The sequence below is a fragment of the Tursiops truncatus genome, chromosome 12 (assembly GCF_011762595.2).
Source record: "Tursiops truncatus isolate mTurTru1 chromosome 12, mTurTru1.mat.Y, whole genome shotgun sequence".
Taxonomy (NCBI): Eukaryota; Metazoa; Chordata; class Mammalia; order Artiodactyla; family Delphinidae; genus Tursiops; species Tursiops truncatus.
This window is the reverse complement of record NC_047045.1, coordinates 64443586-64460293: the sequence shown is the minus strand read 5'-3', so window position 1 is coordinate 64460293 and position 16708 is coordinate 64443586. Positions and strand designations below refer to the sequence as shown.

Sequence of the window (16708 nt, the reverse complement as noted above, 5' to 3'; positions counted from 1 at the left end):
GCAGAACCCAGGCTTCACTTAGATGACTTTTGCATTATCTCACATGATGACAAAACATGAAAATCCAAATTTTGATGTAGACTAGAAAGCAATTCTTAGTGTTGAAGTTTTCCAGTATTTCAGTCTTTTTTTTTTTAACAATGCCAGAAGTTGCTTCATTGTTTTCCTTTTACCTCCTATTGACCAGTTGTAGACAGAAATATTCTTTAATTTCAGTAAGAAGGACATTGTTATATGGTAGAACATACCTTTTACTGTCCTACAAAAAGCTTTCAATTAAAGAGTTGCTGTTGTAAACTGTTATTGGACTTTGAAGTCTGAAACAGCCCAGGAATAGGCATTTTAAAATTCCTCTTTGGTTTTTCTTGTTATGCTTGTGCTATTAATTAAGTTCAGAAATGGGACTCCGCTTGCCTGTTCCTGCATTTAGCGTTCTGTCTGGAGTCGCAGTTCTAGTTCTTTGCCTTGGCTAAGGAATTGCCATCTTTAAAGGGATGTTGACACCAGTTTTCCCATGGAACACGGCTCTGGAACGCTAATGGCTGCAAATAGATGCAATTTGATGTCTAAAAAAAACCTGATAAAAATATTATTCTATACATTTCAGTGAAAGTATTCTTTCCATAGTAGTCACTTTGAGAGAGTTATGTGTTTCATCCAGTGTTGTTGCTGTTGCTAAAAACGTCGAATTTTTTAAAAATTGAATCTGGAATCTGTTAGCACATTTATATTTTTGGTTTGTGCTTGTGTATTAGTTGTATGATTAAATTCTCATTGAAAAGGTGCCAGTGCTACAGGATTTTGTTCCCCACACTCACTGGTGCCACTCCCCTCTGCAGAGTTAATCACAGTCAGCATCTTGGTGTCTGTCCTCATAGCTCCCATCACATTGTTTTGTCATCCTCCTGTGGATAGACTTTTGGGTTCTTTTTCAATTTTTATCATTTCAAGCCACGATGCAGTGAAAATCCTTGTACCCATCTCATTGTGTAGCAGTATTGATACTATCTGGTGTTACTGCATGGATTTCGTTTTTGGCAAATTTATGGCAAGAAATCTGGTGATAAGGTGTGTGTTCAAGCTCTTCAGGTGTTGAACATTTTGACATAGAGTGAGAGTTTCCAGAGTTATTCCTGGAATAAATGTCTCAAGATCATTGATTCAAAAGATGATATTTATCTGGATATAGCAGTTCCTAGGGGTATGTGTGTGTTTAATTCATCTCCTTACTTTATAATCAGACATGATACTTGATGTGCCATTTGCATTGTGTTTAGTTATAATAGATGATTTTCCTGAATCTTTAGTTAAATAAACGTACTCTGATTCCTTGTTGACTTTCACCCCCCAAGTGATAACTGCTGCTGTTTTTGACTGCATGGCCTTTCCTACAGTTTGTCAATCTGACTAAATCTACTGACTCTTGCAAGGAGGTAGCATCTGAGCTATGTTGTGTACTGCCTCTGTTCCTGTCCACTCTCCTGCGTTCTCACGGCACCCTGTACCTACCCATCTTAGAGCAGCTGCACCTGATGTCGTGTTCCTTCTTTACTGTGTGTGTCCTTGCAGATAAAGTGCATTCATTGAGAGCTGGCACTGTTTTACAGATCGATTCATCCCCCAGCTAGACACCGTGTATTTATTAAATTCATGACTGAATACAGTAGTGGAATAACTGCAGGGAGAATCTGGAGCTCACATTGGGAGGGACTTGGTCACTAGGTAGAAAAACAAGATGTGGATTTCAATGGGCAATAGGGAAATTAATGGTATTTGAATAGAGGGGTGATAGGATTATACCTTTAATTAAGGAGATTTAAGTGTTGTAATGTACGAGATGAAATAGAAACCTGAGACAGGAGTTTAAAAACAAGTGAGGATGAGGATAAAGTGGTCTGGCTTGTATTTGTGTAATGATAATAGAAAAAGAAAGGAGACAATATTTTAGAATAGAATTTACAAGAATGACAACTGACTGGGTGCAACACTCGTGTATTCATTCAACTACACGTGTGGTATGATGCACTGGGCACTGTGTTAGGCATCGGTGGGAAGGGGCAAAGGACAAGCCTGCCGAACAGGTGTGGAGAGCAGGTGACCTGTAGTGTAGCATGTTGATGCAGCTACAGTCGAGGTAAAGTCAGGAAGGAGGAACTGGTTTTGTTGGGTAGTCTTGTTAGCTTTTTTTTTTTTTTTTTTTTTTGCAGTACGCGGGCCTCTCACTGTTGTGGCCTCTCCCGTTGCGGACGCGCAGGCTCAGCGGCCATGGCTCACGGGCCCAGCCGCTTCGCGGCATGTGGGATCTTCCCGGACCAGGGCACAAACCCGTGTCCCCTGCGTCGGCAGGCGGACTCTCAACCACTGTGCCACCAGGGAAGCCCTTGTTAGCTTTTTGACTTGTAGGGTTTAAGCTGCAGAGGGATGATGAGCAGAATAATAGTTGGCACCGTGAGTTCTTTTGAAATGGATTTTGGGTTTAATCTGTGTGGAGGTGATAGTTGAAGCCACAGAAGTAAAGCAGTGCAAGAATTCGATTCTGCATTTTTAGAAAGCTAAGTCGCTGTCTGTTGTGGCGTGGTGCAGAAGGCAAGGGTTTCTGAAAGCCCTCCTCCCTCACATCCAGGGCAGCAGACACAAGGACTGAGAAACGAACACTGAATTTAGGGGAGAGAAAAGGGAAGGTGGAAAGTCGACAACATGAAGATGAAGGGCCAAAGAACTGCTTATTTCGTTGTATCTGTTTCTTATTCCACTCTTCTGACTTGGCGTTCATGATGGTTAATTTTCTGTGTCGACTTGGCTAGGCTGTGGTGCCCAGATGTTTGGTCAAACACCAGTCGAGGTGCCACTGTGGAGGTATTTTTCAAGTATGATGAACACGGAAATCAGTAGACTTTGAGTATAGCTGGTTTCCCTCCATAATGTGTCTGGAGGATCTCATCCTATCAGTTGAAGGTCTTAAGATACAAAGACTGAGGTCCTCCGGGGAAGAGGCAATTCCACATCCAGACTGTAATGTCGGGTCTTCCCCGGCTCTCCGGCCGCCCTGCAGATTTCAGACTTGCCTGCCCTCACAGCCGCATGAACCAATTCCTTAAAATAAATGTCTCTCTCTAGATAGATGGGTGGACACACACACACACACACACATGCACACACACAAGCACACACACACAACATACATACCTACACATACACACATACACTCTAACATGGCTAGAGGCAAGTTGTAAACATTTTCTATTTATTGAGCTTATTCTTTAGCATTTAGTGTCATCCCCGGTTTTGGAGTCTTTTGACAGACAATTTAAATTCTCCACTTCTCAGGCAGTTTCCGATTCTGCTCTTGCTTAGTTAGTACCTTGTGTGCGCCCCTCTTGGGCGTTATGTTATTGTAATTGTTCGCCTGTGTGCCTGTTTCCCCAAATGAATCTGCAAGCTTCTTGAAACTTACGACTTGCTCCTACTAGCTTGTGTAGCTTGGGTAGCCAGCCTAGTGGGCACATAAGAATTTGTCACTATGTGTCTACTGAGTGAAAGAGTTTATCACTGACTGATACTAGAAGGAGCTTGAAAGAAGACATACTAAAATGGAAAATAAGTGTGACCAGACAGAACCAGAGAGGCTGGCAGGCACATCGGCAGCGCCTTCCGGATCATAGTCTTCTATTGGATGGCAGGTGTGAAATGTATTATGGTCATTTGGATACCACAGCGAACCATTATGTAATCAGTATTTGGTTTTCAATTTGTCAAATATTTACTCAGATATGACTTCACCAGTCATGGCCAGATAAAGCTAGACTTTAAAATATTTCTTAGAGACATTTTCAAGGAAACATAGAAGCATTGGGAAAGAAAAAGAAATGCTTGTAATCTCATCACCCATAAAAGAAATGAACTTTTTTGGTATAGATCGACCTGGAATTTTTAATATACTCAGACATATGCAATGATAGCATATTGTATATGCTGTTTTGTTAATTGCTTTTTCTCAAGTAAACATGTCATGACACCTTTAGCTGTTATTAACTGTACATAATTTTTAATACCTGTGTAGTATTCCATTACAGGGAAATATATATTACTTAATCCCCTTATTATTGGACATCTACTCTCTCTCCTCCTCCTCTTCCCCCCTCCCCTTCCCCTCCCGTCCCCCTCCCCCTCCCCTCCCCTCCCCTCCCCTCCCCTCCCCTCCCCCTCCCCCACCCCTCCCCTCCCCCTCCCCTTCCCCTTCCCTTCCCCTTCTTCTTCTTCTTGTCTTCTTCCTTTCTATTTTAAACAGGGGCTCAGTGCATATATTTGCACATATATCTTTCTACAATTAACTATTATTTCCTAAGAATGAATTTTTAGAAGTAAAATCTCTGGGTCACTGGTAGCCAGCTTTATTTTTAACGGAGGTTTTTGCTACATGTTACCTAAGTGCCCTCCAGAAATGTTTTACCAATATATATTAATTCCAGTGGTGTAGGAGAGGACCATGAAAGGTGTTCTTGCAACATGTACAGGTATGTGACTGACCGATTGCGGTTTTCTTTTTTACCCTTTCTAGGACGGGTTCCTTTTTCTTGAGTTTTGAATATTCTGCATAAGGTCTTGTTCAACTTGTTAAGCCTATTAGTAATTCTACCAGGATAAATTAATAGTCATCATATATCCAGGCTTGTTTGAACAAAATGCTCAAGCATCCAGAATATGAGTAGCCAGTCCTGCAGCATTCGTGAGTGACTCACTTGTTTGTTTGAAATGCAAAATGATGGGAGGAGGCAAGTCAAATGACTATGAATCTTCTTTAAAGGAACCATAGTACAATATGTAAGACCAAAGGACTATCCCCAACCCCAATCCTGGGAGGATGGAGTATAGCACATCCAATCATGTTATATTGTCATGAAAGTCCAAACAATTACCAGTGATACAACTATCAGTTAAAAATAATGGTTCCCCAAGGACCAGGATCACAACATCTCCGTTAGTATCTTAATGCGTCTCTGGTAAGAAATGTTAAAAGACTAACTATTGTAGCCTCAAATTGAATTTTTCTCATGGATTACAATTAAACTACACTTGTAATGTTACTTCATGATAATCCAGAAAGCTTTTAGAATGGAAAAACATCTATGAAATCTATGGTAGTTATTTCTGTTTTTGTTGTTGTTCATAAAGCTACATTCATTTAACATAAAGGACTATCGTTTATTCTAAGATCAACTTTTTGAAAAACAGTTTTATTCTAGGAATAAATGTGTTTCCTCATTGAAATTATTCAAGACTCTTTTTCCTACTTAGATTTAGTTCTTTCTCCATGAAGCCCAGGACATTCTAGAAACTTAACTGAGACATGGTTTCATAAGATCAGTCCTGGTATTTCTTGTCTCTGTTTACTGCAGTTAACAAATGTAATAAAAGGTAAATCTGAAATATGAGAAGTGAAATTTAAATTTTCTCCTGTTTAACCATTTTTATTTTTTGATTAAAGATCGTTAAACAGTTGTTGGAAATTTGAAAATATATGGATAAATTTAAAGTAGTTCCCATGGTATTTATAAATTAAGGGGGTATGTGGAACTGAATGAATCTGCCTTTCTGTGTGTGTGGTCAGAGTCCTATATTTTTCTTTCCCAGAGTTCAAGGAAGGAGTTCTTTTATAAAAAACATTTCTGTGTAATCAGGTTTGTGCATTCGATTCGTTCAGTATTCAAATGGACGTACTAAGACACACATCAGTGAAATCTTCTGTGCTCAGACTCAAGTTATAGCTAATTGAAGTCTTAGAGGTTCCAGCACAGCCTAATTAAGAGGTAGAGGAAATGGAAAAATAGACAAATGACATAAAAACATAGTGCTGCTCCTGAGTGTGCTGCCGCAGAAGGGGAATTACGGAGGTGTGGTTACCCCTGCTAGTTGGAGTTAAATCTGCCAGGTGAAAACCCCTGGACTCCAGGGTCTTCAGTCATGGGGATGTTTAACAAAAGATACAGTATTTTGCATCAGGAAAGGAATAAGAAAAATGTGAGGTATTATGTGAAAGAAGGATATCACACAATTTATGTATTTCATAAATTTATTTATATTTATTTTTGGCTGCGTTGGGTCTTCATTGCTGCGCGCGGGCTTTCTCTAGTTGCGGTGAGCGGGGGATACTCTTCGTTACGGTGCGCGGGCTTCTCATTGCGGTGGCTTCTCTTGTTTCGGAGCACGGGCTCTAGGGCTTCAGGAGTTGTGGCTGGAGGGCTTGGTTGCCCCGCGGCACGTGGGATCTTCCCGGACCAGGGTTCGAACCCGTGTCCCCTGCATTGGCAGGCGGATTCTTAACCACTGCGCCACTAGGGAAGCCCCAAGTTATGTATTTTAGAAAGGGTGTGACAGGGAAAAGTAACTCTCCCTCTCTTAATTAACTCGCTATGTACTTGCCTGACTCAAGGTTATATTCAGTTAACATAATTAGTAAAAATGTCACGAAGGATTTTTAATACTGTGTATTTTTGTAATTCTCAGGCTCTTAAATCCTCAATGGGTCAATCGTTAGATGTTAGAGCATCATTCTCTTAACTCCAGATCCATAATTTGGTAGGAGATGCCCAGGATTATCTTGGCTTTTCTTCGGTTGTAGAGAAATACTCTCCTTCCCAGCTGCCATTCAGAAGTGTCTTAAATTTATTTACACTTTCACTAGTAGTCAGGAGAAGTATGAGAGTGATTTTGTAAGATAAAAGTTAAGAATTAGTGCAGGTGTCTCAAGCTACTTCCCTATGCTCTTGCCCTTTGTCAGTATGTGTAATTGTTGACTTCCTGCTCCAGCCCTGTCTTGCTTCGAGTACAGCTGTAGACTCAGTATGTGTGGGAGAACAAGGGTACACCTGTAAATATAAAAGAAAGGAAACATTTTCAAAGTTCTGTTCCTTCCTGCTAGCCCCATGAAATCCTCTTGTCATTAGAGTAAATTTTGTCAAATTAACTTGAAATTCTTTTAATGACAATTTAAAGTTTAAAAGACTTGTACAGACCACAGCTGAACTCAGTGATAGCTAGAGGCTTCTGTTTTAGGAGATAACTGTAGATAGCCAAAGATTGTTGCCAAGGTAGTCTTATACTTTATCAGATACTCTTTCTTAAATGATATGTTCAGAACTTTTTTTTTTAACATTTCTGTATATATCTTAAAATTCCTTTTTTGCAATTGTTTTCTCATTGGAATTATTTATGGACTTTTTCATTACCTAGATTTAGTTCATTTTCCAGATGGTTCAGGGACATTTTAGAAACTTCCAACTTCTACGCAGAAATGAAAGACATTCGTTCTAGAGACAGCGTAGATCAGCCTTGGTGTTTCTCTACTGCTGTTACCAAATGTAATAAAAGATAAATCTTTTTACAATACGAATATGAGGAATGAAATCTAAATTTTCTCATACTTGATAATTTATATTACTTTAAAAAATTAGATGTTGGTGTTAGTCCTGACATTATGCCAGGACCTAAGATGCATGTGTATTGGCCCTCATTGGGTGGAATGATTTTTTTTTAACCTCTTTATGAGGAAGAGTCTTTGGCTCTGTTTCTAATGTCATTGAAGGCCTCTGATAATTGGCTTATAAAACCTTTCTGAAAATGTATATGAATTTCTTTTAAAAATTACAGAATAGATAATTAAAATGTAAGTAAAAAAACCCAGTAACCTCAATTCTATGAACACTGGTCTTCTGACAGAACAAAACCTGTGTTGATTTTTTTCAGGCACCTTGATACATGCAGCCTTCTCAGAGTGACTCTTTAGTGAGAGTGATTGCCCAGTTATGCATGAGTACCGTCAGCAAGGAATCCAGTTCAAATAGTAGAATAGCATCTGTGAGTAAGAGAGAGAGAGAGAGAGTGTGTGTGTGTGTGTGTTTACGGGATGGAGGACAATGCATACAGATTGAGGCAACAGTAGGTCAGGCTGAAATCCTCTATAAATGAGAATTGATTATTGCAGCTGATAAATGTGGAAATGGGTAATTAAAACATGGTATGTAAGGACACAAAGTTTTCCTCAGTGTTGTCTTCGTTTTTTTTTTTTTTAATTTATTTTATTTTATTTATTTTTGGCTGCGTTGGGTCTTCGCTGCTGCACGCAGGCTTTCTCTAGTTGTGGCGAGCGGGGGCTACTCTTCATTGCGGTGTGCAGGCTTCTCATTGCGGTAGTTTCTCTTGTTGCAGAGCACGAGTTCTAGGCACGCAGGCTTCAGTAGTTGTGGCCTGCGGGCTCAGTAGTTGTGGCCTGTGGGCTCAGTAGTTGTGGCCCGCGGGCTCTAGAGCGCAGGCTCAGTAGTTGTGGCGCACGGGCTTAGTTGGGATTTGGGATCTTCGCGGACCAGGGCTCGAACCCATGTACCCTGCATTGGCAGGTGGATTCTTAACCACTGCGCCACCAGGGAAGCCCAGGGTTGTCTTCTTAAGACAATTAGTGGTGTTGAGAACCTCTGTCAGGCTTCTCAATAATGTTTTCTTAGCTGGGTAATTAGGATGTGCTACTGATGTGATCCAAAAAGTTTTCAGCTCTGAAAGAAGTTGCCAAAAGAGGGGAAGCCTCAGTGTGTACCAGTCTGGAAACAGAATGTCGATTCTCCTTAGGGGTGAGTGGTAAAGGCAGGTCACCAGTGTGCCTGTGTGTATCATCACAACGGGCATCAGCAGCTTTGCTCTCTCCTCGTTTTTATATGGTTTTATCCCCTAGATCAGGGCTTCCATTCCCCCACGTTATCCTAGCTCCTCTTACTGTCTCAGCAACAGGATTCAGCCCTGAGTGTGTTGCTAATTTCCACCCCCATAGATAATATATCACTAGGAATGTTTCTGGCTGCAACGGAAAACCCCTGCACTGGGGTAAACAGACATTTATTTTTCTCAGGTAACAGAAGGTTGGGCAGGTAGGCAGTCCAGGGTCACACAGCTGCTCACCAGCGTTGTTAAGGACCAGGCTTTTCCTATTTTGGGGGACCCATCTTGGTCATGGGGGCTCCTCCTTAGAATTTTTGGGGGAGGTAATCTCTGGTGACTTCCACCTACATCACATGGGCAAGAACCGTGTATGTCCACCACCAGCTGCAAGGGGTCCTGTGTTTTCATCTGGGCACATGGCTGCCCTGGAAAGTAGTTGGTGTTGGATTAGTAAGAAAGAGGGGAGAACGGGTCCTGGATTGGCACTGCAGTGTGTGCCACAGAGTGCTATTATTATTCCACTGAGTTTATTTGGATGTAATCCTTTTGATAATCGCTCACATAAGATGATAGTACATCATGTGGCTTTGCTTAATTCTTTTAGTTTCAAAGTTACTAAATTGCAAAAAAGTTAGTATTCTTTATAGGAGGAAGGAAAGACGGATTGTAATTTTGTGTTCAGCTGTTGCTGTTGAATATGATCTGTTTTCCTCTGACTTATCTCGAAACTATAACCTGCGTAAAACTCACGCCAAGTTAGGTATTTGTTTCACAGATTAAAAAAAAAAAATCATCATTCAACTGCCTCTTACTGAGCAGCAGCTTTTCAAGGGAGAGTGGAGAGTGACCAATGGATGGGACGTGGCCTCTGGCCTCACAGAGCTTCCGGTCTGGTGGGGCAGCCAGGGGACCAGCTGCTGACCACAGTGAAAGGGAACATGAAATACAAGCTGGATGTGGAGGTTAGAGTCATATTTTAACACGTATTGTGGGAAGAGAGCAACAAGGTGGACTTAAAAGTCAAGTAATGTTGTTGTTCAGTTTCCACGTTTTAATTGTCTTTTTATGTATGTTTAATTAACATAGTAAAGAAGGATCTTGTCACTTTAATAGGAAAGGAAGAGGACTTTTATGACTCAAGCATGTCATTAGAAGCATGTTCATTCCTCTTATTCTCTTTCCTTCCCGGTTTTATGGATCTTTCCCAGGCTCTACTCAGTCCTAGTTCTGAAAGGAGCCACTGAAGGTGTCTAAATATATAATGAAGTTTAGTTTCCCCAAATAAAATATTGTTAACCTAATGAAACTAAACCACAAATACAGAAGGAAATTCCTTTTCTTTTAAAAATCAGACAATATCGGGGCTCATAGGGCAGGATCTGTAAATCCCTTCACAGGTACTCAAACTGACTGCATTCACATGCACACACACCAGTGTGGCTGATTCATTTTCACATAGTTACGGTCGTACTCTATGTGTGGTTCTGCAACTTGCTTTGTTTTTCTTTCTTGTAGCATCGTTTTTTGATTCTTTTCCCCACAGTACACATGGAATAGTGGTTTTCTCAATCAAATATGGTGCTACCCTCCCCTAGGGAGTATTTTTAAATATGTGGGGCCTTTTTATGACAAAGTATCCTGGCCAGACTGTCAGTAGCATCCCATGGAGAAACAGTGTCATGGAAATACCTTGTCTTTTTCACATTTCTTTATGTAATTAAAAAATGTGATTATGCCATAAATATTCCCTCCCCGATGGTCAGTGTCTTTAAACACACACACACACACACACACACACACACGTGTCTGTGCATCTGTAAGAGCCTAGCACAAATTACTAGAAGAATTGCTGGGTCAAGAGGGTATGCATGTTTAAAGTTTACTTATATGCTCCCAATCGCTCTCCCAAACCGCTGTACAAAATTACAGTCCTAATAACAGCACGCACATTCTCCCACATCCTTTTCAACATGAGATATCATCAGTTAAAACGTTTTGCCTACATAATGAGAAAAAATAAAGTCGTGTTTAAGTTTCCATTTTCCTGTCCAAACTCCTGTTACAGAGTCCTTTCAATATGGTGATAAGCAACTGACTTGCTTTTAGAGAAGTGCAGTCAGTGCTCATCTGCTCTGAATATCCCGTTGCCTGTTTCATTCATGTTTCAGAAACAGCCCTGTTCACCAATCAGTCACCTCTTTGGAGTGTCTTTTTCGTCTCATCTGCTGGGAGTGTCATACCAATACTGACTGGAGTGATTTTTGTGAAGAGCTATGAATTGGTATTTGTATAGAGGGAGCTGTGTTTTCCAAAATCTGGTTGCTACCCAGTTAGTGGGTTGGTAAAACCAAATTAGGGCTCATAAGCAGTATAAAAACAGAAATAGAATGGAAAATGGTGGAGGGTCTCATATACAGTAAGGGTAAGGCATGTTTCATGAAACTTATTGAATGAGTATTTTAGAATGTGTTTTGAATATGTCTTTGCCTAAATACATGTATATATGCCTCTTTAATATGTCTGAGTGCTATACTGTGATGTAAAATATCGCTGGGTTGAGGATTTCTGGTAAGGAGAATCTTAGCTTTAAAAATTTATTCAGGACACAATTTATTTCTGTCCTAACCGAGGAAGAAGTTTTCATACTTGTTTGTGGCATTAAAAAATAAATTTCCAATAGTATCAATACTTATAAAAGGTTAAAGACTAAGGCTTTCAGAGGGGCTTAAATGCTTAAAGATAGGCGTGTCACCTAATTGGACTTGGAGATATAATGGGTGTGGAAAGCCAAACTGGCTTGGGTGCAGGAAGAAGAAATGATGAGTTCCACCATGCTAAACTTAATTTCACTGAGCAATGTAATTTATCTGCGCTCCAGTGCTGTCCCTGCCCTTTGCTCTGCAGTAGCTGCGCTGCTACGCAGGCAGGAATATGCAGGGGAAATCTTGACACTCAACAGTTTTGCCCTGTGAGCAGCACATGTGCAACTGATCATCCAAGAGTGGTGGCTTGAACTAATTTTGACTGTTTTGCTTCCCTCAATTCCAGTGCTGATCTTAAATGCGTCGCTTAGAAAATTACGTGTTGGTGATTATAATAAAAGGGGGTAATTAAAATTAAAAAAAAAAAAGCAATGGGACACTGCATGTGGGTGTATTTAATTACCCGGCAGCTGTTCCTATTTCTAAAGTGTGAGACATATGGGTAAATGATAGCCTTTCTGTTAGAAATTCTACCCACACTTTTGTGTTTCTTCCCTTTTATAGTTGGGTGTTTTCCATCATTTGCAGAGCAATAATGATGATGACTATTTTGTGCTGTACTGTATGTTTCCCAAGTGCTTATATCTTTCATTAACTTGGCCTCTACCAGTTTTAATGTTCTTACTTGAATTCTTCTTATTCAATAATTGCGTCTTCATAAAAAATGATATGAGTGGAAACTTCTAATCTTATTTTCTGGATTTGTAAATAGTGATGTTAGAAAACTGGTGTGTTTAAAGTTCTGTGGTACAGTCATAAATTAATTTCTTTCAAATTTTATGAGGTATTGCTGATACATTTTTGGCAAATATAAACACTAGATAAGAAATCTTATTTCACAAACCAAAGAAGATGGAAGTGAAAGTTCTGTAAGGACTGTCAACCACCACATGATATTATTGGGTGCTAATGTTCTCTCTTGTTCATATGAAGCGTGGAGAGGCAGTGTTGACATTGAGTCTACTTAATTGTGTTACTTTAAATTTAGGTAAAATCTTTTAACCCCTCAAAAGGTTTCAAATTATTTTATTTTATTTTATTTATTTATTGGTAAGCACGCTTCTTTTTTGAAGTATAGTTGATTTACAATGTTACTTTCAGAAAATAATTTTATACATATTCTTATTCAATCTAATCCTGTCTATGTGATGGCATCCCAGGAGCAGAGCATGCATTTCTCTGTCCATCTCAGTTTTGCTCAGTGGTACCAAGGCATCTGATACCTAGTGTGATTTTGGATCAGCATCTCCTACTGACTTAACAGAAGGTTGGCTTGAGTAAGTACTTTGTCAGTGGTGATTATAATGACTGAGATTCCTGTTAAGCGTCTTATGGGACTTTGTTAGTTAGAAGATTCTTGAGATGAATTTATAGTTATCTTACAGAACCATGTTATTGTTCTTCCTCCTCCTTGAAAATCACTCCTTTCCATTTACCTTTCATCTAAAGAAGCTGCAGCATCAAGAAAGAGAAGACAAGGTTTAGGTGATGTGAGTGAGTGTTAGTGTTTCATTGTTTCTACTTTAGCCCTTCTGTTTCGTAACCTGTGTCATAATTTAAAATGATGTAAATGATAATCTGACCAGTTGGCTTGATGAAAGAATCTTGTATATTGCAGAAATAGTGTCATTTTAGTAGATGTTTAGAAAGAAAAACGAAAGCTAATGTCATAACACATTATGCTCTGTATGTTCAATTTAGGAAAACATATTTTGTGCATTTCTTCGAATAGTATTATTTGTGCTACTCAACAATTTTTTACTTTTTCTCTTCTTTTTCTAAGATGCCCTCCCCAGATTTAAATAGTAAAAGGACTAGTGAGCATTTAGAAAAAAACTAAAGAAATGCCAATAAAAGTCAGTTGTAATTTATACAATTTTTTTCTTTGAAAATATCAAGTATTACATTAAGTTCCTTGCACGTGTAGGCTTAACAGACAAGTTTTGTTGCGTGTGCTCAAACTGTGAGGCAATTTAAAACAATCGTGTTACAAACAGATCTAACTTGCTCTAATTAAACAAGACCCCCACAAAACCTTTCAGAAATAGAATTCCATGTTTTTTCTCAGTGGCCTTATAGAAGGAAATAAAGATCTATATCATATTTAGGTTTAATTATTGGAAGATCCATAGAGTTTCAAGTTTCAGAATGGCTTCTTTGACTTGAGGAAGTAAAGCTATTGCATAGAAATGGTCTACTGAATGAGGCTATCTCTAGTGCCTTCCCAGTGAGGGGCCAGAAGAAGCTTACAGAACCCACATCCCCTGCAGGCTGTCGTGGTCTGTGAGGAGCTCTGGATATAAAGGTTGAGCCACTTCTTGCTGTTGCCTCCCCACTCACTCTGCTTGGTAGCCTGACTGTCATCCTAATTGCCGATGAGGGTGTAGTGAATACACTTTGCTGTAATAACCCGGTGTGTCATTCTCTTTGTTCAGCTCCTTGAGGATTATGTGATACGTAATAAATAATGGCTAAACCAGCTTCTATATGCAACTCCTTCTTGATTTACCAGTAAACCAGTTTAATGATTTCAAAAAACCCAGACTATATCAAGGTACAGTTTTTACACCAAATTTGTTCACTTTTGCTATTTTGTGGTTGATTTTATTCACCTTACCTTCCACCCCCTCTACCACTCTCGTCTAGTGCCTCTCTTTCAATTATTTTGCCTGAAAGCTTTTTTTAAAAAAATTCTTTCCTCTTGCATGGCACTAACCCAAAGAAATACTGTGTAAGTTTGGAAGGTGGACTGTAAGTTGCCCTGATGGTCTGTTACATTGGGGAGTGCAATGAACGACTCCTACCAGTATTTACACCATGGTGTGGCCCTTCCCTCTGAATGTGGTTTTGGTCTGAGAGTTAGCTGACAGAATCAGCGGAAGTCACACTGTAAATTCCAGACCTAAACTTTAAGAAGTCCCGCTACTTACATCTAAGAAGTCCAGTGACCCTAAGGAAGAGGGCATATGGATGGAGAGAGGCCCTCTGACTACTGGAAAGAGAGGGGCCTGGCCCTTCCAGTTTCTTAGCTGGTCCCTGCTGGCTCAATGCAGCCTCCTGTGATGACTGGCAAAATGAGCTGAAGAGAAGACTTGCCCAGCTGAGCCCAGCCTGGATTGCAGCATCGCCAGCAAATAAAACAATTGTTTCTTTAAGCCGCTAGGTTTTAGGGTGGTTTGCTGTGCAGCAGTAGGTAAATGAAAACACCTTGAGATTTGAAAAATGCATTTTAATAGCTACTTAGCAATAATTTGTATTTACATGCTAGAAAAGTAAAATATAAGTTATTGCTTATCAGCTATTAAAATAGATTCATCAATGTACTATGTGCTGTTTACTAATACAGTTACATCAAGAGGGAAAGAACAAAATAGCCATTGGAGAGATTCGACTGTCACTCAGTGGCGTTATTAAATACAAGCTCTATAAAGTATTGATGACTTTGAAAATTTTGGCAGCAACTTAGACCGCAAAGTTGGAAGAGAAATGTAAGTAAGAACATTAAAAATAATAATATTATTATTATTATTATTTTGCGGTACGCGGGCCTCTCACTGTTGTGGCCTCTCCTGTTACGGAGCACAGGCTCTGGACGCGCAGGCTCAGCGGCCATGGCTCACGGGCCCAGCTGCTCTGTGGCATGTGGGATCTTCCCGGACCGGGGCACAAACCCGTGTCCCCTGCATTGGCAGGCGAACTCTCAACCACTGCACCACCAGGGAAGCCATAAAAATATTATTTTTTTGATGGGATGCATTAAGTTCCTTTTCTTCTCAGAATCCTTCTCTTTTCAATTGATGTTTCAAACTAAATACCTCTGTAGGTTGACTGATTACAAATGTTTTCACTCAAGCCACACTAGCTTCTAAATCTGTCTGTAAGCTGCTTTCTTAAAAAAGTGAATAAGCTTAGGAAATAATTATTCCACAGAGTACACAAAACTCCCGAGCAAGCTTTTGTTCCGTGGACAGATTTGATTCATCAAGAAACATCAAGATAATTGTCACGATTTAAATTTTTAAAAGAAACCAAGAAGCCTTTGGCTCAAGTATAAAACTTTCTGTTGTTTTCTTGGCATGACGCCTTGAATTGAATATTTTGTGCTGTACGTTGCTCCATTTTGTTTTGTTTTGTTTTGTTTCATATTTTTGCCCCTGGGACAGGAAACTACAGAACAAAATATATTCACTTTGGTAACCAGTGCTGGTCCTTTGGTGACTCATTCTTCTTGAGTGATTAGTACAAAAAAGAGAGGCTGACACTTAAATGCTGCTCCCTAGTGGATACAGACGACGAGCCAAGGTCTTATTGTTTCATCACAGATATTTTCTAAAGCCGGGAATCAGTATTTTGACAAAAGAAGGACAACATTCACATCCAAGCCCTCTCCTGTTTCATAATTTTTTTCTTCCCGATGTAGTATGTTCCATTTTAATTAAAATTCTTAATGGGCTCCAGCAGTGTACATTTGAATACACCAGTGTTCCCTCCCTCTTGGCATTAATCTGTGTGATGGTGTAAAAGTAATTTTATAGAGAAACATTTTCTCTCAAAATTGTAAGGTTCACAAAGGTGGCATCATGTCTTATTTGCTCAAGACTAAAATCCAGAACCTAGGACAGATCTTAGCATTTCTAACTCTACACTCAAATTATGTTTTGAATTAATGAATTTAGCTTTCTAGTCAGCTTTTTTTCCCCCCAGGAGTTGCTGGTCTAGGCAGTAGGCTAACAGTCCCAGACTGGCAGCTTATGGTGAGGGATTATGTCACAGTTTCCTACTTCTTCCTCAGTGGATAGCCACTGATTTTTTCTACCCCAATTCTGTTAAAGCATTGATAATTATTTTTAATTCAAGTATCTGTAATACGCTGAGTCTTTTCAATATACAGTTTCTAATGCTTACAAAATATCATTTGGAGTTAGGGGTTAAAAATAGTGGCGTGGTTGATTTTCTTATAATTCCCTGCTGAAACCCTGTGTAACAAGGGATTTATGTGGAATGTTAGGAATGTTTCGATGTTTCTGGAATTACTGAGTTGGAAGGTGCTTGAGGAAGAAAGATGCATTGGAAAGGCTTTTGTATCCCTATAATTACATGACAAGAGGGAAACTTTAGGTTCTTGGGAACTTTACTAGGATTTTCTGTTAACTGCTTGTATTTAACATTTCCCCCTACCTGAAAGAATATAAAGACGTTTTGGTTTTAGGTTTACCTTTTTGCTCAGAATATATCATACT

At 39.5% G+C, this 16708-nt stretch overlaps 1 protein-coding gene and 1 long non-coding RNA gene across 7 annotated transcripts in view; both read left to right on the top strand.

Annotated features, from left to right (window-relative positions):
• NHSL1 (NHS like 1) overlaps window positions 1-16708 on the top strand; it is a 237698-nt gene that overhangs the window by 18191 nt on the left and 202799 nt on the right. The gene's annotated exons all lie outside the window — the stretch shown is intronic.
• Window positions 4284-16708, top strand: part of LOC141276032 (uncharacterized) — a 91971-nt gene continuing 79546 nt past the window's right edge. Inside the window, exons 1-2 of one of the 3 annotated variants that reach the window (XR_012324882.1) lie at window positions 4284-12745; window positions 13904-16708. The exon at window positions 13904-16708 is cut by the window's right edge and continues 18100 nt beyond it. This is a non-coding gene — a long non-coding RNA (uncharacterized lncRNA). The other 2 variants (XR_012324883.1, XR_012324881.1) reach the window with 2 other exon arrangements.